This window comes from Echinops telfairi, unplaced genomic scaffold, assembly GCF_000313985.2.
Source record: "Echinops telfairi isolate 266 unplaced genomic scaffold, ASM31398v2 ScPeMD7_7427;HRSCAF=8465, whole genome shotgun sequence".
Taxonomy (NCBI): Eukaryota; Metazoa; Chordata; class Mammalia; order Afrosoricida; family Tenrecidae; genus Echinops; species Echinops telfairi.
In genome coordinates, this window is record NW_022111327.1 from 11,866,965 (window position 1) to 11,890,267 (window position 23,303).

The following is a 23,303-nucleotide window of genomic DNA, read 5'->3' on the forward strand; positions in this document are numbered from 1 at the left end:
CTATTATATATAAATTTTTATATATCATTGCTGTCATTGAGTCTATTGTAAAGCTTAGCAATCCTATAACTCAATAACTCAAAATATAATTTAGTAACTCAGGCCTTAACATAGGGTTGCTGATACATGTTATCAATTGAAAACTGCAACAAATAATAAAATTTTGCCACACCTTCAAATGTGGCAGGACAGTCAACACAAATACCTAAAACACATTTGATTTGCCAAACAGTTCAGCATGGATTTTGAATAGGTGTCTCATGAACTGTTGCATGCACCAAGAGTTTTGCATTCATATTTTAAGACATCAAAAAAGCAAGTCATAATCATTGCTATGTCCAGATCTGTGACAAATTTTAGCATAACCTGAAATAATTAAGGATTACTGCTTAATTGAGGCTTATATTTGACACACACATCTATACTTTGTGGGTATTTTGTGTCAAATGTAAGCCTCAATTAATCAGTAATCCTTCATATATATCTATATAGAAGCATATATAGATATATATAAACTGAAATGTGATGTTACTAAATGAATACATTACTAAGTGTTGGAATTCATCCTGGCTAACTTCGCTTGATTTTTCTTTTAATTTCACATTGTTCTTTTCATTGCACTCAATTGCATTTTGCTATTTTGCAGGGAATCACATTTTGCGTACATTACATATATCTGCCTTAATTCATATATTCTGTTACCTAATTCCATTTCCACTTGCTAAAATGTTGCAAAGCAATTGAAAGAGTGCTTTAGCAGTGCTTTTCTGGCCTTCCTGTGAATAGACTCCCTAGGCAAATCCACTACAATGCAGACTCTGATTCCGTGCATGTAAGGAGCCTGAGACTCTACACTTCTAAAAAGCTCCCCAGTGATATTGGTGCTGCTGGGATTCAGACTAGACTGGGAATGACAAGGTAATAGACTGGAGCTTGGTCAGATTTTTCTATACGAGGCCGAAGAAGAGTTCGTAGTTTGGGCTTTGTAAGCTAACCAGACTCTGTTACAAGGCCTCAGTTATGGGATGGAGGGACCTTGTGACAATAGATCAATTGATGGGCATGGCTGGGTTCCAATAAAATTCAATTAATATAACACCGATAATTAAATTTTGCACAATTTTCACATAACATGATATAGTATTTGCCTTTTCATGTTTACTACTGCTAGGAGAAGGCTCAGCGTTTTAAGCCCCTTCCCACCTCTCCTCAGTTCTTGTCCTGTTCACAAGAAAGATTTCAGTCAAGGGACAAAATTCAAACAAGAGTCAAAGAAAAGGTTTGAACAGAAGGAGTGAGTTTATTGAAAGGGGATACTTTAGAAAAGGATTCCATAGGGCCCTAGTTTAAAAGGCCTAGGAAAACATAATGCTGGCCCTTAGATGGCTAATGGTAGACTTCCCCCCAAAGATTGGCTTTCGTGTGGGTCTTCTGCGATAGGCTGGCCCTCTATGGTGTCCCTCCTCCTTTCAGGTATGCAGATTTGGGGCCCCTATCAACCCAGTACCCCACACTTCATGCTGTATTTTTCTCTCAGACCCCAAACTCAAGATATTATTTCATCATTGGGCGGGGGGGGTGTATGAACATCCAGTGTTTATTGCCCTGACCTTTTCATTATCTCCAGTATCTCTGGCCTCCTCCATTGGCAGGGAATATCTTCCAGTCTGCCTTTACCTTCCATTGTGCTGAAGTCTGCCTCCTCTTTGGTGTTTAAGATTCCTGCCAGTTTCTTCCCATTTATCACCTCTTCTACTCTGGCCGTCTTCTGACTAACATGTACCAACCATAGAGAAAAGTAAACACCACTCTTAGCTTGCAGGCTATACAAAAATGGACCATCGTTTGCTGATCATCCTGCCAGAAGACAAGATACCAATGGCTCAATTTGCCAAAGGACAGGGGTGGGTGGCAGGACAGACTCTATAGAAAAGATTTCAGTTGATTTAGGACTTGAAGAAGTAAGATTAAAAAAAATTTTTTTTGCAGCCACTCTGTCTGTACAGCTTCTTAAGGGCCTTCCTCTTTTTCACTGCCCCTCTACTTTACCAGACATGATGTCCTTCTGCAGGGACTGGTCTCGCCTGGCCTGACAACATGTTCAAAGTAGGCGAGATGGAGTCTTGCCATCCTTGTCTGTAAGGAGCATTTGGCTCTACTTCTTCTGAGACAGATTTGGTTGTTTGGAAGGTCAGGACTCTGAAAAGGAATGCCACTGATCTTAAATGAAACTTTGTGGAATGCATTGATGAACGTAAAATGAGTTATTATACAGTAAGGTAGATCACACCATTTGTTCTTTGTTACAGCCTCACTGCCATCATGTCCATGCTGACTCATAGAGACCCTGTAGGATAGGACAGGGTAGAAACTGCCCTTGTGAATTTCCAAGACTGGAACTCTTTACAGAAAGCCCAGTCTCTCTGTAGAGTGACTGGTGGTTTCTAACTGCTGACCTTTCAGATCACAACCCAGCACCTAACTGGGGCTCTGTCATTGCAGTGAAGCAGACAGCAAATAGGAAAGAGAAGTAAAATACTGATGACTGAAGTTTAAGGAGAGGTTCTCTACAAATGGCATAGCACTTGCTGATTTCACGGAGGAGCAAAACAGAGTAGAACACCCTGAGAAGTAAAATGAGCAGGTAGGTCTTATAGAATGTGCAGCTATCATTGTTGTGGAGCAAGATGATGAAATATTAAAGCAATACCAAATCCCCAAACACCAGAGTTAGAAACTATGAAAATTCAAATATCAAGTACAGAATTAACGTAACTCCAACACTTGTTGGCATACCCTCTCTCTCTCTTTTAAGTCACTTTATTGGGGGCTCTTACAGCTCTTATCAAAATCCATACATCCATTGGATTAAGCATATTTGTACATATGTTGCCATCATCATTTCCAAAACCTTTTCTTGCTATTTGATCCCTTGGCATACTCTCTTCTATATCTTCTCAATTCCATTTCCACCTAGTCCATGAGAAAAGGGCAGGATGTTGCCCAGTCATCCTGGGGATGAATTTCATTGGAATGCTGAAATAAATCTTTATCCGTTGAGAGCTTATTACATACAAGGCACTTCATGAAAAAAAGACATAGAAATTCTCCCCAACAATTTAAAAATTAGAGAAATTTTATCTCCCTGAAGAAAGATGAGAAAAGGGAGGTTTGGAAGGCTAATTTCTTAAATGCAGATCTCTCTCAATGTAGTGAGTCAACTTACTTGTACAAGAAGACCCAGGGTCAAAATGGAAGGAAAGTAGGATGGAAAGAAGAAGAAGAAGAAAAACAGAGCAAAGAGAAAGTTTTTACTTTTCCACAATAGAGGAACATTACAGATATACAAGAAATATTTACCTCTGGTTTTTGTCCACCTCAAAAACACATATCTATAAATTTTGGTGAGATAATCTTAGGTTCTTTATCAAACCTGACTAGTCATAAGAGGAGAGGCAGAATAGTTTTATTAACAAAAATTATGAAGATTAACACATATAAATACAGTTCATTGATAGGTTACCAAATGATCATTTTTAAAAACAGGATATTTATATATGTATGTAAGAAAGGAGCCCTGGTGGTGTAGTGGTAACGCATTGGGCTGAGATCCGCAAGGTCAGCAGTTCGAAACCACCAGCAGCTCTGTGGGAGAAAGACTGGACTTTCTACTCCCGTCGACAGTTACAGTCTCTGAAACTCATGGGAAGGCTGCCTATGAGCATTAACTCAATGGCAGTGAGTGGGTAAGAAGAATAAATAACTCTTCGAAGAAGTATAGCCAGAAGGCTCTTTTGAAATAATAAGAATGGCAAAACTTCATCTCACCTACTTTGGACATGTTACCAGGAGGGACCGGTTTCCTAGAGGAGCACATCGTGCTCAGTAAAGTAGAGGATCAACAAAGACCTCAGCAAGATGGGCTGACACAGTGGCTTCTATCATGGGTTCCAAATTAGCAATGGTTATGAGGCTGGCACAGGGCTGGCTAGTGTTTTGTTCTGTTGTCTACAGGGTTGCTCTGAGTTGGAGAAGACTCAGTCATAACAATCGGGGGCGGGGGCGGGAGTTCATGCACATACATGGATGGATGAATAGGTAGAAGATAGAATTAAAACAGACAAGAGATTTTATCATATCGATTACCCAGAATTTCCAGAATGCCAAAACTGAGACTCAGTGCCATCGAGTCAATTTTGACTCATAGCACCCCTACATACAACAGAATATCAAGCACTGTAAAAAGTATTTATTTCCATTTTGACAATGCGAATGAAAGTGTTTATTAGTATGCACCCTTAATGTATGTGGCCTAGAAGCCTTAAGGCTTCCAAGGTAACTGCGTTTTATAGATCTTAATATCTACCAGAAGGTAGGAAATTTGAACCCACGTAATATCATGTTAGAAGAAAGACCTGATGAGCCGCTTCTGCAAGGTCACAGTCTTGGAAACCCTGTAGAGGGCAGTTCTACTTGGACTTGGGGTGGCCATGAGTTGGGGTAAAAATTGCATAGTGCCAGCATATGCCCTCCTCTGACTCCAACTGTGCCCCCACAGTAGAGAAGACGCTCTACTTTGCACCTGTGTTTAATCATTCATTGCAATGGTCACACAGAACTCAAGACAATGCTCATGCTTACAGGGATAAGTAGGGAAGCTAACTGGTTACAATTCAGAATTGGAAATGTTCCAGTTAATAGGTCTTTGATCAGGAAAACCTCATCTCTGTCACGTTCCAGGCAGGCGTCTTTCTGGCTTTTCACCTCATGGTCTGTCATCTGCCTTGCTCAGGATATGTTACTAAGCTTTTTTAGCTCTGCCAATAAATGGTCAAAAGGCACTCCACTCCATTGTAAGCCTCAGCCCAAAGGCCTTCAGCTCTAGCTCCAAGGGTCAGCAAACCTAGCTTCCCCAATTAAGTGCTTAGCAGCACTTCACTCCCCTAAAAGTACTGAGTTCTATTTGTTCCACCTGCCTGTCAGGAAGCCCACTACTCTCTCATGCTCTGACTGCTGCTTTTCTATTGTCCTTGGGTCAGGTAGGTTCAGTGCACCAGAATCTCCAGGTCCAAAGGACTGCCTCAACTCCACCCTTCATTTGTAATGGGAATGAAATCTCCCTCTTGCTTCAGAGATGCTCATTTTAAACTCAGCAGATACACCAACTCTCTCTGTAGAGTTCCAAGTTTTTGCAATCACAATGAGCTCTGTTAATAATCACTCACAAATGGTCATAGAATTATACCAGCATCTTCCCTCACCTTCTCCCATCAGGTAGTTAGAAAGCCTACGGCTAGAAGGACCATATTAAGTACCGTAATTCACTGCATTATAGGTGGGTTTGACTCAATAGCAACTGGTACTGGTAATATATAGCAGATGCTAAGCAGATGTTAGTGATGGGGCTTTTTTTGTTTTTATTTTTACTGCTACTATTGTTATGTCCACTTACATAACTCTTCTAAACACTGTCAGCCATTACAGAAAAGTCAATATTTGTTTTTCTCAGAAAGACTACATGAAACAGCCCATGGAAAGCCTTTAGCACAGAGGAGGTACTCTATACAGGTTAAAACCCCATAATTTAGGCCAAACAAGACCATAGATATTGACACTTGAAAATATTTCGTGGCATTCTCCTGGGTAATCAACCTCTGAGAAAAGTGTCTTTGACTGTTTATCTGCAGAAAACAATGTGTGACTAGAAAATGACTTCAGTTTATATGCTTGCATAAGAAAGTTTCAAAAAGATTATGGTTGAAATATTCAGCGAATGTCTTCAAAGTTTCTGAGACTTTCCCCCCGCTGCTCTATACATTACTTCCTTTGTTGATTTCCTAAAATTTGTTTCTGCATTGGGCTGCTAACTTGAAGGTCAGCTGTTTGAAACCACCATCTGCTCTCTGCGAAAAAGATGAGGTTTTCTACTCCCATAAAGATTGGCAGCCTCAAAACCCCAAGGGGAGCAATTGTACTATGTCCTAAAGGGTCACTATGAGCCCAAATTGACTAGTTTATGGCAATGAGTTGAGAGAGATTTAAAAAATTTTTTGAATGTGTATTTAACAAAGTAGTATAATTTATTATGCTATTAAAATAGTACAATTTCTGATTTGTAACCCAGATGAAACGTTCTCTTTTAATTATTTACTTGATGTATGCCCACCACACAGATATTTTAAAAATGTGTTCAGTAAATGTTGGATGAAAGAGTGAATGAATGGCTCATTTATATTCTTTAATCTTTTGATATGCATCCATTTCTGCCAAGAAGGCCTCCTTTACATTGGCTATATAGGTCTTTCAAAAATTCATTTTGGGGCAAAAATGATGCTTTCCTGGATTTAAACCATGAGTGAATCAATCTTTATTGTACTTCGTTTAAAATATGATATTTCAAATGCCTGCTGGTACTTGCTGTGCTCGCCTGGAAGTGCAGCACATCGAGTTCGCCTTGCTTTGCTTCACTTCATAGTTATGTTGATGAATCTTGGCATTTTTCCTGCCTCTTGAGAGTGAGTCAGACTATCAGTTGACAAACAGATCTTTATGTTATTGCCTAAGAGTTCAAGTGGCTTCCCCACGCTAAAGAAACTTGCTTTTTTGTTGTCACTGTTGTTGTTTGTCAGGGTCATCTCCAAATTGCTCAAATAAGTAACATTTTTTTAAAGTGCAATCGCCCATTAGGAAATTGTATTTTATTTAAAGCTTATCATTGAAAATATAGCTTAAGGAAAGAAAACTATAAGAACATTAGGAGAAGATTAAAAAGGGCGTATACAATTAGTGCAGGCGGTAATTGAGTATAAGAAGTAGCCTCTGAGCTCAGTATTGAACACTGAATGGAATTGAGAAGATGACTAGGGCAAAAGAGGCTCACTTTCTGAGAGTGTGTTACGGAAGGATTAGCTACATTGTTTTAAATGTCATTTGAAACTAAGGAGCATTGGATGTGGTAGTGCTCTTGGGGGCTTGAACTTAAGCTGTTAGGTTTTGGCTCATGGCCAGCCAAAGCACAGAGCTAGGATATTCTGCTCAATCTTGGGTCATCCTCACAATTGTTGTGTTCCTGCCCTTTGTTATAGCTACTACGGCAATGGAAGGTTTTCCTCTTTTTTGGTGACCCTCTACTCTGTCAAGCATGATATCCTTGTCTGAGGTTTCTCCTGATAGCATGTCCAAAGTATGTGAGACAAAGTCGAGCTATCCTTGCTTTCAAAGGAGAATTCTACATGCACGTCTTCCAAGACAGATTTGTTTGTTCTGGCAGTTCATGCCTGGTACTTTCAATATTCTTCGCCAGCACCAGAATTCCAATCTATCAATTCTTCTCGGGTCTTCCTTATTCCTTGTTCAGCTGTGGCATCCATCTGTTGTTCTCCTTTGGTGCCATCAAGTCCGTTCTGACCATAGCGACCCTAAAAGTACACCACCCGATCCTCTGCCAGCCTCAAAATGTCTTATTGTTGAACCCATTGCTGTAGCCGCGGGGTCTTGTTGATGGCCTTCTCTTTTTACTGCCTCTCTACTTTCCCCAGCAGGATGTGCTTCTGGGGGGACTGGACTCTCTTGACAACAAGTCCAAAGTGCATGAGATGAAGTGCTACCAGCCTTGTCTTCAGGGGGCGTTCTGGTTGTATTTCTTCTAAAATAGAGCTGCTTGTTCTCTTGGCAGTCCATGGTACTTTCAATATTTTTCACCAACACCATATTTCAAATGCATTGGGGTTTTTTTGTTTAGATTTCCTTATTCAATATCCAACTTTCACATGCATATGAGGCCATTGAAAATTCCATGTCTTAGAGTAGGCAACCCTTAGTTATCAAAGCAACATCCTTGTTTTTTAAAAATTTAAAGGTTTCCCTGATGTAATATATCATTTGATCTCTTGACTGCTGTTTCCATGAGCAGTCGAGATTGTGGATCAAAGAAAGATGGAATTCTTGACAACTTCAATGTTTTCTTCATTTTTCATGAACCGGGCCTATTGGTCTGGTTGTGAGGATTTGGGTCTTTATAGCATTGAGTTGCAATCCACACCGAAGGCTGTAATCGTTGACCTTCATCAGCAAGTTCTTCAAGTACTCCTCACTGTCAGCAAGGAAGGTTGAGTCATCTGTATATCACAGATTGTTAATAAGCCTTCCTAATCCTGATACCTTATTCTTCTTCATATAAGGCAGCTTTTCTGATGATTTGCTCAGCATACAGAGCGAATAAGGATGGCGAGAGGAGAGGACACAACCCTTACATGCACATGAAGTCTTTAAAAATAGCATGGCTTTCGGCAGGAGTGCCATAATACTCAATTAATACTCAAATTACTCATAATACTCAATTAATACTCATAATACTCAAATTAATATATTTACTCCTTAACAGTTTAAAGAAGTTTTGTGCAGCAGTTTGGCCCTTAACACTTTAAAGAAGTTTTGTGCAGCAGTTTGGCCTAATGCAATACTTTGTTTGATTTAAAAAACCAATATTATATTGGCATATAAATCACATGCCATACAACTCCATAGTTCAGTCATATTATAAAGTGTTGTACAATCATCACCACAATCAATTTTAGAACATTTTCTTTTTTTCTTGTACTCATTGTTCTTAGCCTTCCATATCCCCTAACCTCCCTTCCCATGCCCCTCCAAAACCATTAATCCAGTTACTGTCAATATAGATAAATCTCTCCTTGATTTCATATATGGGCTGCAACATACAAAATACAAAAATAGACACAACATATCAAAAACAACCAAAAAAACCCCACCAAAGTAAAACAGAGAAAAGCTCAACTGAAAAGAAAATACTAAAATACTAAAAACAAGACACGTTTAAAGTGGGTCAAAAGGGAAATCAAATGGTAAGTTGTTCATTTTTAACCTAACTGCCTCTGTAATAATCCACTTTTCAATGCATTCTTCATGGAAGCCAGGCTATTCACATCTCTAGTCTATGGTCAGAAGGAACTCATTGGAAGCTTAATCTATGTGTATTTCCCCTTCCTTTTTCCCCCCAAGATAAAACATTTTATAAATGTGTCAAATGGGAGACCACATGATGAGGTTTTCACCTAACTACATTTGCCGTAATTGAATTTACAATGTTCTTTATCTGAGCACAAGGCTATTCCCATCATTCAGCTATGATCAGACCCCTCTGACCAGAGGTGTAATCCATGTGTGGAGCGTGCAAATGGATTTGGGGCTTCCACTGTCATCCCCAGCTTCTGCAAACTGGGTGTTCACAATTTAATCTCTGATACCATTCCCTCCTTAACAGCTTCTTCCATGAGCCTTAACTGTGAAACCAAGTAAAATGAACATTTTTCTCCATTTATCATACTGTTGAAAAAATTAGATCTTTTCTCCATTTATCATGATATTATTTGCACAGTTGGGAGAATGTTTTTTTTTCTGTCCATTAAGTTACAATCTATATGTAACCCTGCAGTCTTAGCTCTTCATCAGCAAGTTCCTCATATCCTCCTTGCTTTCAGCAAGCAAGGTTGTATCATCTGCCTATCATAGAGGCTGTCTCCAATCCTATTGCCGTCTTTCCCTCCATGTAGTCTAGCTTCTCAGATTATTTGATCAGCATACAGATCTAATAAGTATAGTGAAAGGCTACAACCCTGATGCACAGGTTCCACATGAGCACAAAAAAGTGTCCTAGAATTTTCATTCTTCACGATGTTATCCATAGTTTCTTTTAATGGTCCGCACAGTCTCATCCTTTTGCATATTCTTTACAGCCGAGATCCAGCTGGACTCACCAGCGACCTCTCGTTCCCATCCTCTTCTGGCGACTGTCTGGCGGTCTACTATTGCAACCTTTAAATTTTTTTTAATAAATCATTTTATTGAGGGCTCATACAACTCTTACCATAATCCATCCATCCATTGTGTCAAACACATCTGTACATGTGTTGCCATTATCATTTTCAAAGCATTTTCTTTCTACTTGAGCCCTTGGTAGCAGCTCCTCATTTTTTCTACTCCCTCTCCCTCTGTCCCTCATAAACCCTTGATAATTTATAAATTATGATTATTTTGTCATGCCTTGCACTGTCTGATGTCTCCTTTGACCCCCTTGTCTGTTGTCCACCCTCCTGGGAGGGGGTTATAGGCAGGTCATTATCCTCAACAAATTGTAACTGGCATGTACTATTCATGATATGGTTCGATTATTTACTCATTCTGTTGGGTCATCATTGTTTGGAATGAGCTCAAATAAGGGATTTCTTCCGAATTTCCTGGCACAGAGGAGTGAGTCCTCCCAGCAGCACAACCTTTAAGTTGGTGTCCCATCAAGTCCAGCAACCTTGCTTCCCTTCAATTTGAAAATAGTTGCATGAACTCCACTTCCTTGTGGTGTATAGATATGATCCTGTCACAGAGAACATTGTCCTTCAGGATAGATCTCAGAATGTTCTATTTTGGATGATGAATATAACTCTAGTTGTCCTTGTCATTGCAGGCATGGTGAAACCATAGGGTCATCTTTTTCAAAATGGCCAGGACCATCCATTTCAGCTCACTAATGCCTAGGATAGCCATCTTGTTTCATTCCATTTCATTTCTGATGACTTCCAGTTGTCTAGGAGGCATGCTTTGCAGTATTCCACATTCTGATTACAAAATGGCTTTTAAGAACTGTTTTGTTCTCGTTTTAAGTCCTGCCCCTCCAGCCTTATGCCATCTCTATTGTGAAAGTTAACTCTACTTTGAGGAGGCAACATTTTCCCCGTCATATTCTGAATGTCTTCCAGCTGGAGGGGCTCCTATTCTGGAACAATCGCTAAAACTATTTTCAATGACTTACCTCTCATACATGGACTGCCTAGCCTTTATTCCAAGTCTGGAAGTTTTGCTGAAATCTGTCCACCATTGGTGACCCCACTGGTATTTGAAGGACCAGGGGCATAGCATCCATCATCATAGCAATGACCCAAGCCACCATAGTATGACAATGTGGCAGCCAAATTATAGTTATGTTCAATAATAAGAGACAAGATTGGATAGATATGTTGAGAGTAATGTAGAGATATTCCTGTAAGTATTTACAATGTGAGACTGGATGTCTAACTTTGACAGAGATTTGACATTTTGATCGTGTTCTCGCCACTTACACCTGCAACTAACTTCCCCTACCACCAGGTGGCTACAGAGTCTTGTCATGATAGGGCACTGTTCATGTGTTTGAGACCTTAGCCTGGTCAGTTTTTCCGTATCACAGCTTTGAAAATGGATTCATTTCTCTACTTAAATAACCTTTTTGCAAAATTAGAATGTGCATCACTTCTTGATTTTTATCCCGTTTGATTTCTATTCCAGATTATCAAGAAAGGCACCAAAATAAATGAAAGTGGGGAATATGCTTTCTTGGTACCCTAGATTATAAACCACAGCCTGCTTCCAGCTTTCCTTGTTGTCATTACAATGCGAAATTCGATTCTGTCGTCTAAAATAATTGTTTCTTCCTCTCTTGCTGTTCCCAGATCGGGAATCCTTTGCAGCAGAGTTACAACTTTACAAAGGAATAGTCGCTGAATCGCAGGAAGAGAAAGGGGCAGTGAGGTTTTTGAAAGACTTCGGGGAAGGTCAGTTCAATTTGGGTCGTAGCCGTTGGCAGAAGACAGATCCAGCAGCGCGGCCTTTAGTAGACTTTAAGAACTTCTGTTCCTGAGAACTTAAAGTCCTTAGTTTATTTATACTGGAGGGTGGGGCGAATATGAATCCAAGATTGTTATTTTTAAACCTTCAAATTAATAGATAATCCTATAAATTTGCATTAAACCTAAAAACAGCACAACCTAGTATTTTTACAATGAACAGATCAAAATTCCTCGGTCACACAGAAGCAGTTCTCTATATAACTGTAAGTTATTCACGTCTGCACACGATTTGATGTAAACATCTGAGTGACTGAAGAAACCAGAATTATGAATTGTGATACATTTTATTACATCCTTTTCCTTTTTTCTTTATGTCTACAGAGATTATAAAAATCAAGTGGGCCTCTATGATTAACCTAATCATATGCACTGGAGGATTATATTAATTAAATGAAGTAGTTACGGAGAGCTATTATGGGACCAGCACTGTGCTAAGTATCATGGGAGTCATTGGCCAATATGCCTGACCTCTCTGATTGCTCACAGTCTTATTGGTGAGATAAGATCAACATAAAGTGAGGAAAAAGACAGAAGCCTACAACATGCCAAACTGCTCTTTAAGCAATAAGAGGCGAAATCCATGAAATCAATTTCAACGGTAAAGCCTTCAGGACCTAGTTTACAAACTGGGATAGATTGCAAACATAGTTACTGTTATAATATTTTCAGTGTCCAGGAGCTTTTCATTTTTCTTCTACCATGTCCAGGCCACAACCCATGGTAGGCACTCCATAAATATAATGTATTTAAGTATCTAAAGTATAATACTGTATTTTAATGTGCACACATATTAAAACTGACATTGTTCTTTACGATGAAGGCTAGTGGTATTAGGTTGTTGTGAGATGCCATCATGTTGATTCCTACTCTGAGCAACACTGTGTGCAACCGAAGAAAACACTAGCTAAGCCTGCACCGTCCTCACAATTGTTGCTATGCTTGGGCCTCCTGTTAACAGCCACTGTGCCAGTCCATCCTTTTGAAGGTCTTCCTCTTTTTCACTAAGCTTATCCTTTATCAAGCATGTTGCCCTTCTCCAGTTACTGGTTCCTCGGGATGGCATGCTCTAAGACAAGTCTCTTCTTCCATGCTTCTAAGAATATTCTAGTACTTCTTCCAGGACAGATTTGTTCATTCTTCTGGTCGTCTGTAGTATATTTAATATTGTTTGCCATCACCACAATTTAAAGACATCAGTTCTTCTCGTCTCTTCCTTATTCGTTGTCCACATGCATTTGAGACAATGAGAGAGACCATGGCTTCCATCTGGCATACCTTGTTCCTCCAAGTGACGCCTTTACTTCTCAACACTTTAAAGAGGTTTTGTTTTGGGTTTTTTTTTGCAGGTTTTCCCAATACAATATGTGTTTGGTTTCTTCCATAAACAGTTACTTTGGACAACTGTGATTGCTTTTTAAAACTGTGGAATAATAGAGTTTAAAAAAAATTAGATGGGGCCATGACTTCATAGTCTTCTAAAGGAAATGCAAACTATCAAAATCTGTAATCAGTCACATATTTTCTGTCTTTTTTATACTTTGATATGCTCAGTGTTCTCATTCAAGGGATTATCTGGAGTCGAGCTGGTTAACCAACAGTTTAGAAATAGCTCTCCTCTCACTGGAAAAACAGACACAAGTGTTAATTCACACACAAAACCAAGTTCCTCACACGTAGACATTTGAAAAGGAGAGACTTGCCATTGGCTGGGGAGGAGGTGTTTACCTATGAAAATAATCATTTTCTATTGAACATCAATTAGTGCCAGGTACTGGACTAGACTCTGGAAGTTATTCTAACTCTTACAACCATCAATGACATAGTTATTGAATCTATTTAACATATGAGGAAACAAAGACCCAAAGAGCTTAATGAATTTTCCAAGTAACAAGTAACAGAGCTAGGATTCTGAACTCAGATATCCTTGATTTAATACATGCACTTTCCTTTCCTGAAGCTGATCCATGTTGAGTGGAAACAAAACAAAACAACAGTGGATTTTACAATGTTTCAGGTCTTCAATCCACTGCGTCTTCCAAGCTGGTTACTCAGTACAGTCCACGGGATCCCAACCACAGCTCTGGTGGGCATAGCACTGGCAAGTGACCCATTGGGCTCCCCTTTGACCAATTGGGCATCGAGCAGTGCAAAAACAAATCCCACCGTAAAGCTGGGAGAGCCACACTGTGGGCTTCTCTTGCATGTAAGTGGGTACATGTGTCCTGCAGGGATCCTGTGACGCTGGGTAAGAAAAACGGAGAGACAAATCAAGCAACTCAGTAACTGCTACTGCTCGATTAAGGGTAACTAGTTATCAGGATAAGAATAGGTTACATGATATTATCATTATTCTATTACTACCATTATTATTAGTACCTCCGTTACTGGTTAACAGTTTTATTAACCTGTCTCAGACGCAATATCTCATTCCTTAAAATAAGTTTGATACTATCAGAATTATCTAAGGCCATTATATGAATTACATGACAATTTACCATTTACGTTTCCTGGCAACTAGAGTGTTAGTAGGACAGAAGACATAAATGATTTCTCCTTTTGGTGTTGTGTTAGGGTTCTCTAGAGAAACAAAATCAGAATGCTGACAATTTTATATATATTTATACAGGTAGATATATAACATAAGAAATAAACAGTTAATTAAATTATAAATCAGTACAAATGGCTTAGTGCAACTCACTCCCGTGAGACAGTTGTAAGACACTGGCAGTCCTTCAAGTCTTGAGGGCTGCCGGGTAGTCCTCTGCAGAGCAATTCAGGCTATCCGGGCACAGGCAGCAAAAGCAAGGCAGGTCACCAACAGTCAGTCAGATGACAGGGTCCAACAGTTCCCAGCTCAAGAGATATATATTCCAATAGTGTGGCAAAGCAGGTCTTGAAGGAACCTCAAATTACAGTGACACAGTCCCACAGATAGTGTAGCTTGCAAATTGAGGCACAGAACAAGCAAGGCAGTGGCACACTCATCCAATGATCAAAGAACAAAAGACAAAAAAGGCGAGGCTCATGGAGCCATTTATCTTTTCGCCCTTCAATTAATCCCACATGTGTTTATCGGCCAGGTTGGCACAATAAACTAACTACCTCAGGTGTGATGCAAGGGTGATTAGAATGATCTTATAAGTGTTGGCCCTGTGCATTTTACTTGGCCCACATTCTACTAGCTTCCTAATACCCTAGGTTCTCACAACTTCTTGCTGCCCTGGATGTACCACCCTACATATACCTAGTGCTGAGAACATTTCCTCTGCAATCCACTCTTAAAATGAATCTTTGAAGACTCTTTTCTGGTCCCGACTTTCCTCCCTGGTATCATTTCTTAATATCCCAGGCCCCACTAATTTCCCCCTCAATCACTCAGTTTAGCAATGGTTAATTTCCTTTTTCTTTTACTGTCCATTTACTGTAGTATATTCTTAGTTAATTTGGAGACTGTTCGCAATCAGGCATTGTGTTTTCTCATAGTATTGATAATAGCATCCAACCTTATGTAGAGAAGATGTTTAATAAATGACTATTTGTGGAGAAATTAATGTAAATTACCAGTCATGTTAATCATTAATTTCTTAAGATCAGAACTAGATGAAAACTCTAAAACATTCCATAGTTTTAGCACCAAATAAAATGAGACACTGTTTCATAGGGTAAATAAAGTATAGGCTAAAAACACCTTTAAAATTAAGAGATAAGTTTGTGAAGCTTGAATCCTTGGTAAGTTATTAAATGAAAATGGTCATTTTGAAAGAATATTTCAAAATGTTTGTGTTAATTGTAAACTTGCCTCTGGAAAATGGCCTCATCAAACTGGTTATAAAGCCAACAGTTAGAAACCACAAGTCACTCCATGGAGGAAAGATGGAACTTTCTGCTCCAGTACAAATGTATAGTCTCAGAAACTGACGGACTGGTCGACCATGTCCTGTAGGCTCACTATGAGTCAGAATTGACCTGATGACAGTGAGTCTGTTTGTTTGGGTTTTTTGAAGTCAGGGGGTATTGAGTTCCTGGTTTTAACCCCTGGTGACATTACTTCGAATAATTAGATCAGCACTGTATGTACACAATTTACATCTCATTATAGTATATTTTTATTGGTATTGACTGCTTTTAGATATCTGAGATGAACTCTATCATTAAAGCATACATTCATAACTACAAACATCTCTGTTGATTGTAATACAAAGCCCAGTAAAAAATGATGAACTTTGGGAAGGATAAACTATTAAAATTTTTAATATAATATTTTTGTATATTTGATTTCAATTACTCTTCTTTCACCTATTACTTTTACTGACACTATTGAACCTATAATAAAGGGAATTTTAAAGCCATGTACATGTATGAAAAGAACTGCGAGTAGAAAAAAGTAGAATCTTTGCCTTGAGGTTCCAGAGATTTGACTCATTCTGAAATAAATGTATATATCTTCTTCCCCCCAAATATGGCAAGATAAAGTGTCCACATGACTCACAGAACCTTGTGAATGAGAGGGTATAATGATCGGTATTTTCCCTTCTATTGATTTCATGCTATTTGAGCATCCTGTACCCCTCAGCTGCATACACAGACATTCCGCTGATAACAAGATTTGCAAAGGCAGTCTTTTAAATAGATCTAAAATGTTTAGTTTCTTAAAATAATCTAGTCTTGGGGCTTGTCTTAGAGGTCCATGTGGGTAGATGAGAATCTGTCAACATAATGTCTTTTCTTGTCATTTATCCTGAGGGCAACATGCTATTTTATTTCTCTTGCAATTATATATATTTTTTCCTGCTGGTGTACTTTAATTTCCTTTGGAGCATTGAGGATGAAAAAGCATGATTATTTAGATTCTCTCATAAGACTGCTTTGTGATGAAAGGATATGAATTCTATATGATTACCATCTGTCTGTAGTAGAATGAAGTATTATTTAGTATAGAATGTGCTGTTCAACAAAAAATTAGTTTATCCAAGAAATGTTTCTTCCCTTGTTGCATGTACCCGCTTGCCAGGTAGATGTATTTTTATTGCCTATTTGTCCTGCGTTACTATCAATATGCAAATGCCTGTCTGGAGTAGATGGTATAACTACCATTGTTTAAGTTGATGAATTTTTTTCTGCTGTCGACAGCTTCTATCTCTGAATCTCTAATTCAGCAACAACAATAATAAATTGAATGTGTAGATTGTTCTTCCTGGGTTCTCTGAGTCTTGTTAAATTTCTGAGGCCTAAAATCATATTATTTTGATCATGGAAATTATATCAAAAGAAGTTTATTTGATTATTTCTTAGCAAAAGTCAATGTGAAGTTAAAGTTCATTAAGTTCATATGTTCAAAATAATTTATATAAGTAGTTCTATGGTGGGTAAAAGGGATGGAATTTTAGCCAGTTATTGTTATATGGTTTTATTATGGACTTTACTTTGTCTCCATTACTAACGCCTCCATCAGTTCTCCCAATATAAATTAAAAATTGTGATGTATGGTCTGATACCTTCTGAATGGGGTGTTTAAAATACTTTTAAACTACAAATTTGAGATCATTTTATCCATAACTCCTAATAGTGCCTCTCTTCACCTACCATACATTTAAAGTCATCCAACTTAAAATTTCATTATCTCGAGGAAATTGGAAACTATGGCATATTTTCCATCTCTAGCATATTTTCAATGTTGAAGCAATTAAAAGTAGATCAGAAAAATTTGTATGACATTTATCCTTGTATCTTGAAAAAGTAAAGCAACCAACGAATAATTTGTGCAACTACCTGTGACAACTCAACAAATAGCACATATTTACAAGTAATCAGTTAATAAAATTTCATAGCCTGTTATAATTATTTAAGTAATTATTTTTTTTATTAAATACTTTTATTGGGGGCTCTTACTTCCCTCATCACAATCCATACATTAATCCATTGTGTCAAGGACATTTATTTCATTCATTATTATTTCAAAATAATTCCAATCAATATAATAGGGTTAATTGTAAATAATACCCCATAGGTAAGCTTTTGTACCATCACTAATAGATTAGAATCTGACCCATATTGAGCGAGTAAATCACATTTTCACAGACAATCCTCCCATGTAAACAATGCACCCCCATTTTATTTGGGTGACTCTTCATTACAATCTATTGAAAAGTCTAATTTTATACTTATTACATAGAGCTTTTGTTTGTTTTATTAATCAATTTATTGGGAGCTCTTACAGATATTATAACAGTCCATGATTAAATTACATCAAGCATAATTGTACAATTGCTGCCACCACCAATTTCAAAACATTTTCTTTCTTCATAAATACTTTGATAGCAGCTTCCCTGTATCCCCTCCCTCTACCACCCTACCACCAGAAACCCTTATTATTATATTGTATTATTGTTAGTATTTGCCATATCTTACATCATTCAATGTATCCATTCACCTACAATTCTTTTATTCATTCCCCTGGAGTGGGGTTATATAGTCATCATTGCCATCAGCTCTCCCCACCCACTTCCCCTACCCTCAGTGAATCAATACTCCCATTACTGTTTCTGAAGGTTTATCTATCTTGGCTTTCAAAAATCTAGCGATGTGATGTTCACTCATTCGATGCATGAAAGCCAAGATAGATAACCCTTATTTCATAGTTTTAATAATATTTTTTATTCTGTTCAAAATATGTCAATATGAATGATAAATGACATGATCACTTTGTCACTTATGTACCTATAGGAGTCTTAGTGTTCTGTGCTGGCATATATAAATGCTATAAATAAAGTTCTTTACCTTGAGGCCTATACAGCCCTCTTAACAAAAGAAGATATATGCAATCATTGCAATATAATCCATAGTTCTATGTGATTACATGTCTAAATTTGTGGTGTACTCGGTAACCGGTGGGCATTCAGAGAAAGGTTAAATGGATGTGTACTAGGGTGATTAAAGATGGTTTCATGGAATTGCTCTTCCTTGTTAAATCATGGTAACTTTGATGGAAAGCAAGCTCTTGGATAGTATGATGAAGAGCACATGAACAAAGTAATAGGGGTAGGGATGAATGTAGTCCATAGTTGATCAGACACCAGTGGAAATGATGGAACACAGAGAAGGCGCTTCGAGACCAAAGGATAAGAACACAGAAATTCTAGTCTCAAGTTCTGACCATGCCAACAGCTTAATCTGGGCCATAGTTTCTTCATTATAGAAAAGATGGATTGAGCTGAATTCATCCACTCATCAATTTTTTTGAAGGGGGCTATCATTTTGTGTACGACATTCCATTTAGTGTAATGTCAATGAGCTTTAAAATGCCTTTCCTATTCAAACTTCTATGTCAATCACTTTTGTCACCAATGTCTTCAGGGTCATAGATGTATCAAAGAAGAGTAATTTCTGGAAGGTAAGTGATGCCAAACAAACAAAGAAAAATATCACATTACCTGCAAGTGAAGATTTTCTTGGAAAATGCCTTTATTACTCCTTGCATAAGGACCATATTTTTATTCCTTGTTGATAGAGATGCAGTCCCTGAATGGTAGGGGAATCTGCCAGGAGAAGCTGACATTGCATCTTCCAGAGCATGCACATTAGCATTCTGCAGCAGGGAACTGAGAGTACAACCGGCTCAGTTAGAATGCAGGCATGCTGAGCAGTGGTCTCCTTTGTGACTTCTCACAATGGAGGTCTGTTGCCCAAGTGCTCTTTTACCTCCATATCAGGATTCTTACTCCTGCTCCCAATTTTAAATCATAGAACACAGAGATCATGTTCTCTGGACTGGATTTGCAGCAACTGAACAGCAAGGTACACTACCAACGCAGAGAAGCCAAAATGCCTTCTGTGAATCCAGCTGGTTCAAGGCTGCAGGCCCACTTCCCTTGGTGGGTTTACCTATTGCAGAGAGCGGCGAAAGTGGCCCCAAACCATCGAGTGGATTATACATCACTTTTGGTAATACACATGAATCTCTCTCTCTATTAACTAGAGAAGCAGAAGACAGAAATAGCATGAACGTAATCAGAAGAGTAGGAGAAAATTATTTTTCTTGTCTATCATTTATTTTGGACTTTAAAATGGTGATATGACTGAAAAAAAGAACAGCTATATGTTCATTCATAAATAAATCTGGGCCTACTGGATCTATCAAATACAAAATAGAAGCTCAAGTACAAATACTGCTTAAGTTTTTATTTAGTTCTTTTACCTTTGTGGCTTTTCAATCACAGAGGCAGTAGTTTTCGCTTAGAATTATTAGGATGTATTTAAATGCAGCTAGCAGCCTGCCTCTGATTTATGTTTTCTTTGTAGTATTGATATCGGTGGCTTTGGTGCTAGTAGTGGGGGATGAGGTGGAGAGGTGGAGAGAATTCAAGACACTTTAAAAAAAACATGTTGAATGGAAAGTGGCAGTAACAGGAAAACAGGGGGACTATATAGAAGTTCAAAGAGCCCTGGTGGTATAGTGGTTACTCATGGGCTCCTAACTGCAAGGCCAGCAGTTCAAAATCACCATTCGCTCTCTGGGAGAAGGAGGGGGCTTTCTACTCTGGTAAAGTGTTGGCTACCCTGCCCTCTAGGGTTGCTACAGTTCTATCTTGCCCGATAGGGTCACGCTATGAGTCAGAACCAACTCGAAGGCAGTGAGTGAGTGACAGATGTTCCGTCATAAATGAATGCAATCAGGAAAGTTAAAAATGAGAATTTGTAACTGAGGGTACTTACTTTTTCCCTATCGCATTTTTTTTACTGCTTAGATCACTTGTAAATATCGCTGCAAAGGATTTCTTCTTTCTGGTGTGCTTGGGCATGGCCAGGGAAACTGAGGCCCTTTCAGGAAAATCTTCCTGTCAGTGCTAATGAATACAGTGCTAATGAATACAGCTAAGAATACAGTGAATTCTTAATAAATATCGTGAATTTACCGAATTCATACACCGAAACCCAAGTGCTAAGAAACTGCTTCAGGCCTTCCACATAAGCCCATTGAGAATTTTAATCTTTCAGATATTGTTTGAGAAGAACATTTAAATCAGGAAATATACTGAGGGTATAATGTATAAAAAGTATTCAGTCATAGATAGGTACTGCGGACAATAATCTGTCCAGAGCTGAGAAGACAGTTGCAAGTAAATCTTCAGTACAATGCATGCCAAGGATAATTCAACATTTTAGTCTGCCAATAATTCGATTGTTGTACCCCCTCAATGTCGAAAACACTTAAACTTGTTATAACTTCACACTAAACATGGGGGTGAGGGGCCGAGAGAAGGAAGAGGAAAAACAAAACAGCATATGGAATCGCTTGACAATGTGCTGAAAGACTGAGCTGCTTCAAAGAAAGATCAGATTAGAACATGGATCATTTCTTTTTAAAACAAACTCAATGATTTCAGGATTTGGGAGCAAACATAATTCAAATCAGGACTCATAGTGTGTCTCTCTGTCTGTCTGACTGACTGTGTCTGTTTAAACCTTCCTGTGGAAAAGTATATGATCATAATACAAACTCCATGCCTCCTTCCAGAACTTCAGAGATTAGGGGACCTTACAGGACAGCTGTCCGAGGCCAGATACAGAACAAGCAGGAAAAATCACTCTGAGATCCGAGTGGAGTAACTAGACACATCATCTGCACAGCTGTGGCTATGTTGTAACCCTTGTGTCAGTCCATCTCGTCAAGGGTCTTCCAGTTTGTCGCAGTTTTCTCTGCCAAGCATGATGTCCCTTTCCACAGCATGTCCAAAGTATGTGAGACAAAAACTCACCATGCTCACTTCGAAGGAGCCTACCAGCCATTGAAAACCCCCAAATCTGAGGCTTGAGGCAAGGAAATCTTTTTTTTTTAAAGCAGTGATATGATTACTTTTTTGTTGCCAATGAATAAATTGTGAACTGGCTAAAGGAAGGTTATTATAGGAAAAATAAAGGAGGCCGAACTGAGACCAATAGAAGGATGATTCTTTTCCTGGTGAGATATTTAAGTCCATTTCTGGGAAAGAGAGAGTATTAAGAAGATGAAATCCATTGGGTTTCAGGGCAATTGACAGGGCTCTGAACAAATTTATAGGGAAACATTATTTTTAATGTGGAGAGAAGTGATTCCCCTAAAAATGAATGTCTCATTGATTCTCTCAAACAAACCAACTCATGGATTTTCACAAATAAATAGCACCTTCTCTGACCTATTATAAACCTCCTCATGCCCTGAACAATGCAGTGAGAGCCTGTTGGGCAGGGGGTCGGAGTCAGGGTGGGCAGTGCAAAATAGGCAATGCGATTTAGTCGTTCATAATTTAAACATAAAGTCTATCAGTTTTAAAATATTCAAATAGGGAGTTAACAGCATCTCTCACGGTTTGTCTTGGCAAAGCAAAGGTATGGAATGTTCCATTCCCAGATCCTCTGGGTTAGTAAATCTACAGACAAAATATATTGCAAATGGAATTGTTGTACAACTTATAAAGTGATAATTTATAATATGTGTTTGTTCATTGCGCAATACTTTTGTCAATTCAGTAATTTTTTAGGGAAGGACTCATATTCTTTCTGACCATTAATCTTTGTTGTTTTGCATTTACTTTCACAGCCCCATAGATGAATACTTTCTTGATACATTTTTCTAATGAAAACTAAAAATAAATGGCTTCTGCTGTCATAAAAATAGTTCTCTGAATATTTTCTCTAACCTTTATTTAATTTCCATGTATATGATTGAATACAGTGAAGTATACATAGCAAATACCATTTATTGGTGACTAACTTGTAAATATTGTTAAATTCCGACTTCTTTGAGGGATCTGCTGATCAGAGTAATGACCAGTTCTTTAGAGCCTCCATCTGTTTCCGAAGGTTGCAGCTGCCGTAAATATGAAGAATTCTGGTGGGTTTGGGTAAAAAATATAAATCTAGGAGGCAGGTGCTCACTTGTCCTCCTCCATGCTTGGAAATAGAGGGAGGAGGTCATAGTGGCAACTGCCCCCATGATTGATTTCGTTGCGATAGAAGATTGACCAGCTGATATTAATCAAAACACTGGGGGCTCTCTCAGAACAGTGAATAAAGAAACGATTGCATTTCAACTTCATAAGGCAGACCAAAGCCATAATAATTTGGACTGGAAAGATTTTGAAATTCAAGATACCTTTTTCCTTGGAATTCCTTCTTCTACACAACACCATACAATGTTAACGCTCTGCATTGTTCACAGATTGTAATGCTGTCAAGGCTCAATGTACAGCAAAATGTGAAAACAAATCATGATAATGTGGTTGTGATTCTTTATTTTAGATTGTGTTCAACATGTATGATGCTTTCCTGGATATGTTTCATAAAATTATAAGTAGGTGAGAAAACAATCGAAAATAATCAGTATGGTTTACAAATATCCCACTTGTTGACTTTGCAGTGTATTGCAGGTTAATCTCAAAACAGGAAATAAAATTGTGTTATAGAACTTTATAGCTCTCAAAATTGATGTTTGGGGAGATGGTGCCATACCATAATAGTAAACAATGTTATTGATAAAGTAAGTATAATCATAATCAAAATGTAAGTTTTCATCCATTTCTGTATGCCACTAATGTTCGTCCACCATTTTATATGAAGTATTGCCAATTCACAGGGGCCTTGGTGTCA

The 23,303-nt window shown here is 38.3% G+C and overlaps 1 protein-coding gene and 1 non-coding gene across 2 annotated transcripts in view; both read left to right on the forward strand.

Moving 5' to 3' along the window:
- The window catches only part of HTR2C (5-hydroxytryptamine receptor 2C), a 239,481-nt gene that overhangs the window by 38,589 nt on the left and 177,589 nt on the right, over positions 1–23,303 (forward strand). The window lies entirely within an intron of this gene.
- LOC115872647 lies at positions 13,769–13,897 on the forward strand. The gene has a single exon (XR_004047981.1). It is a non-coding gene; the product is annotated as a small nucleolar RNA SNORA35 (small nucleolar RNA).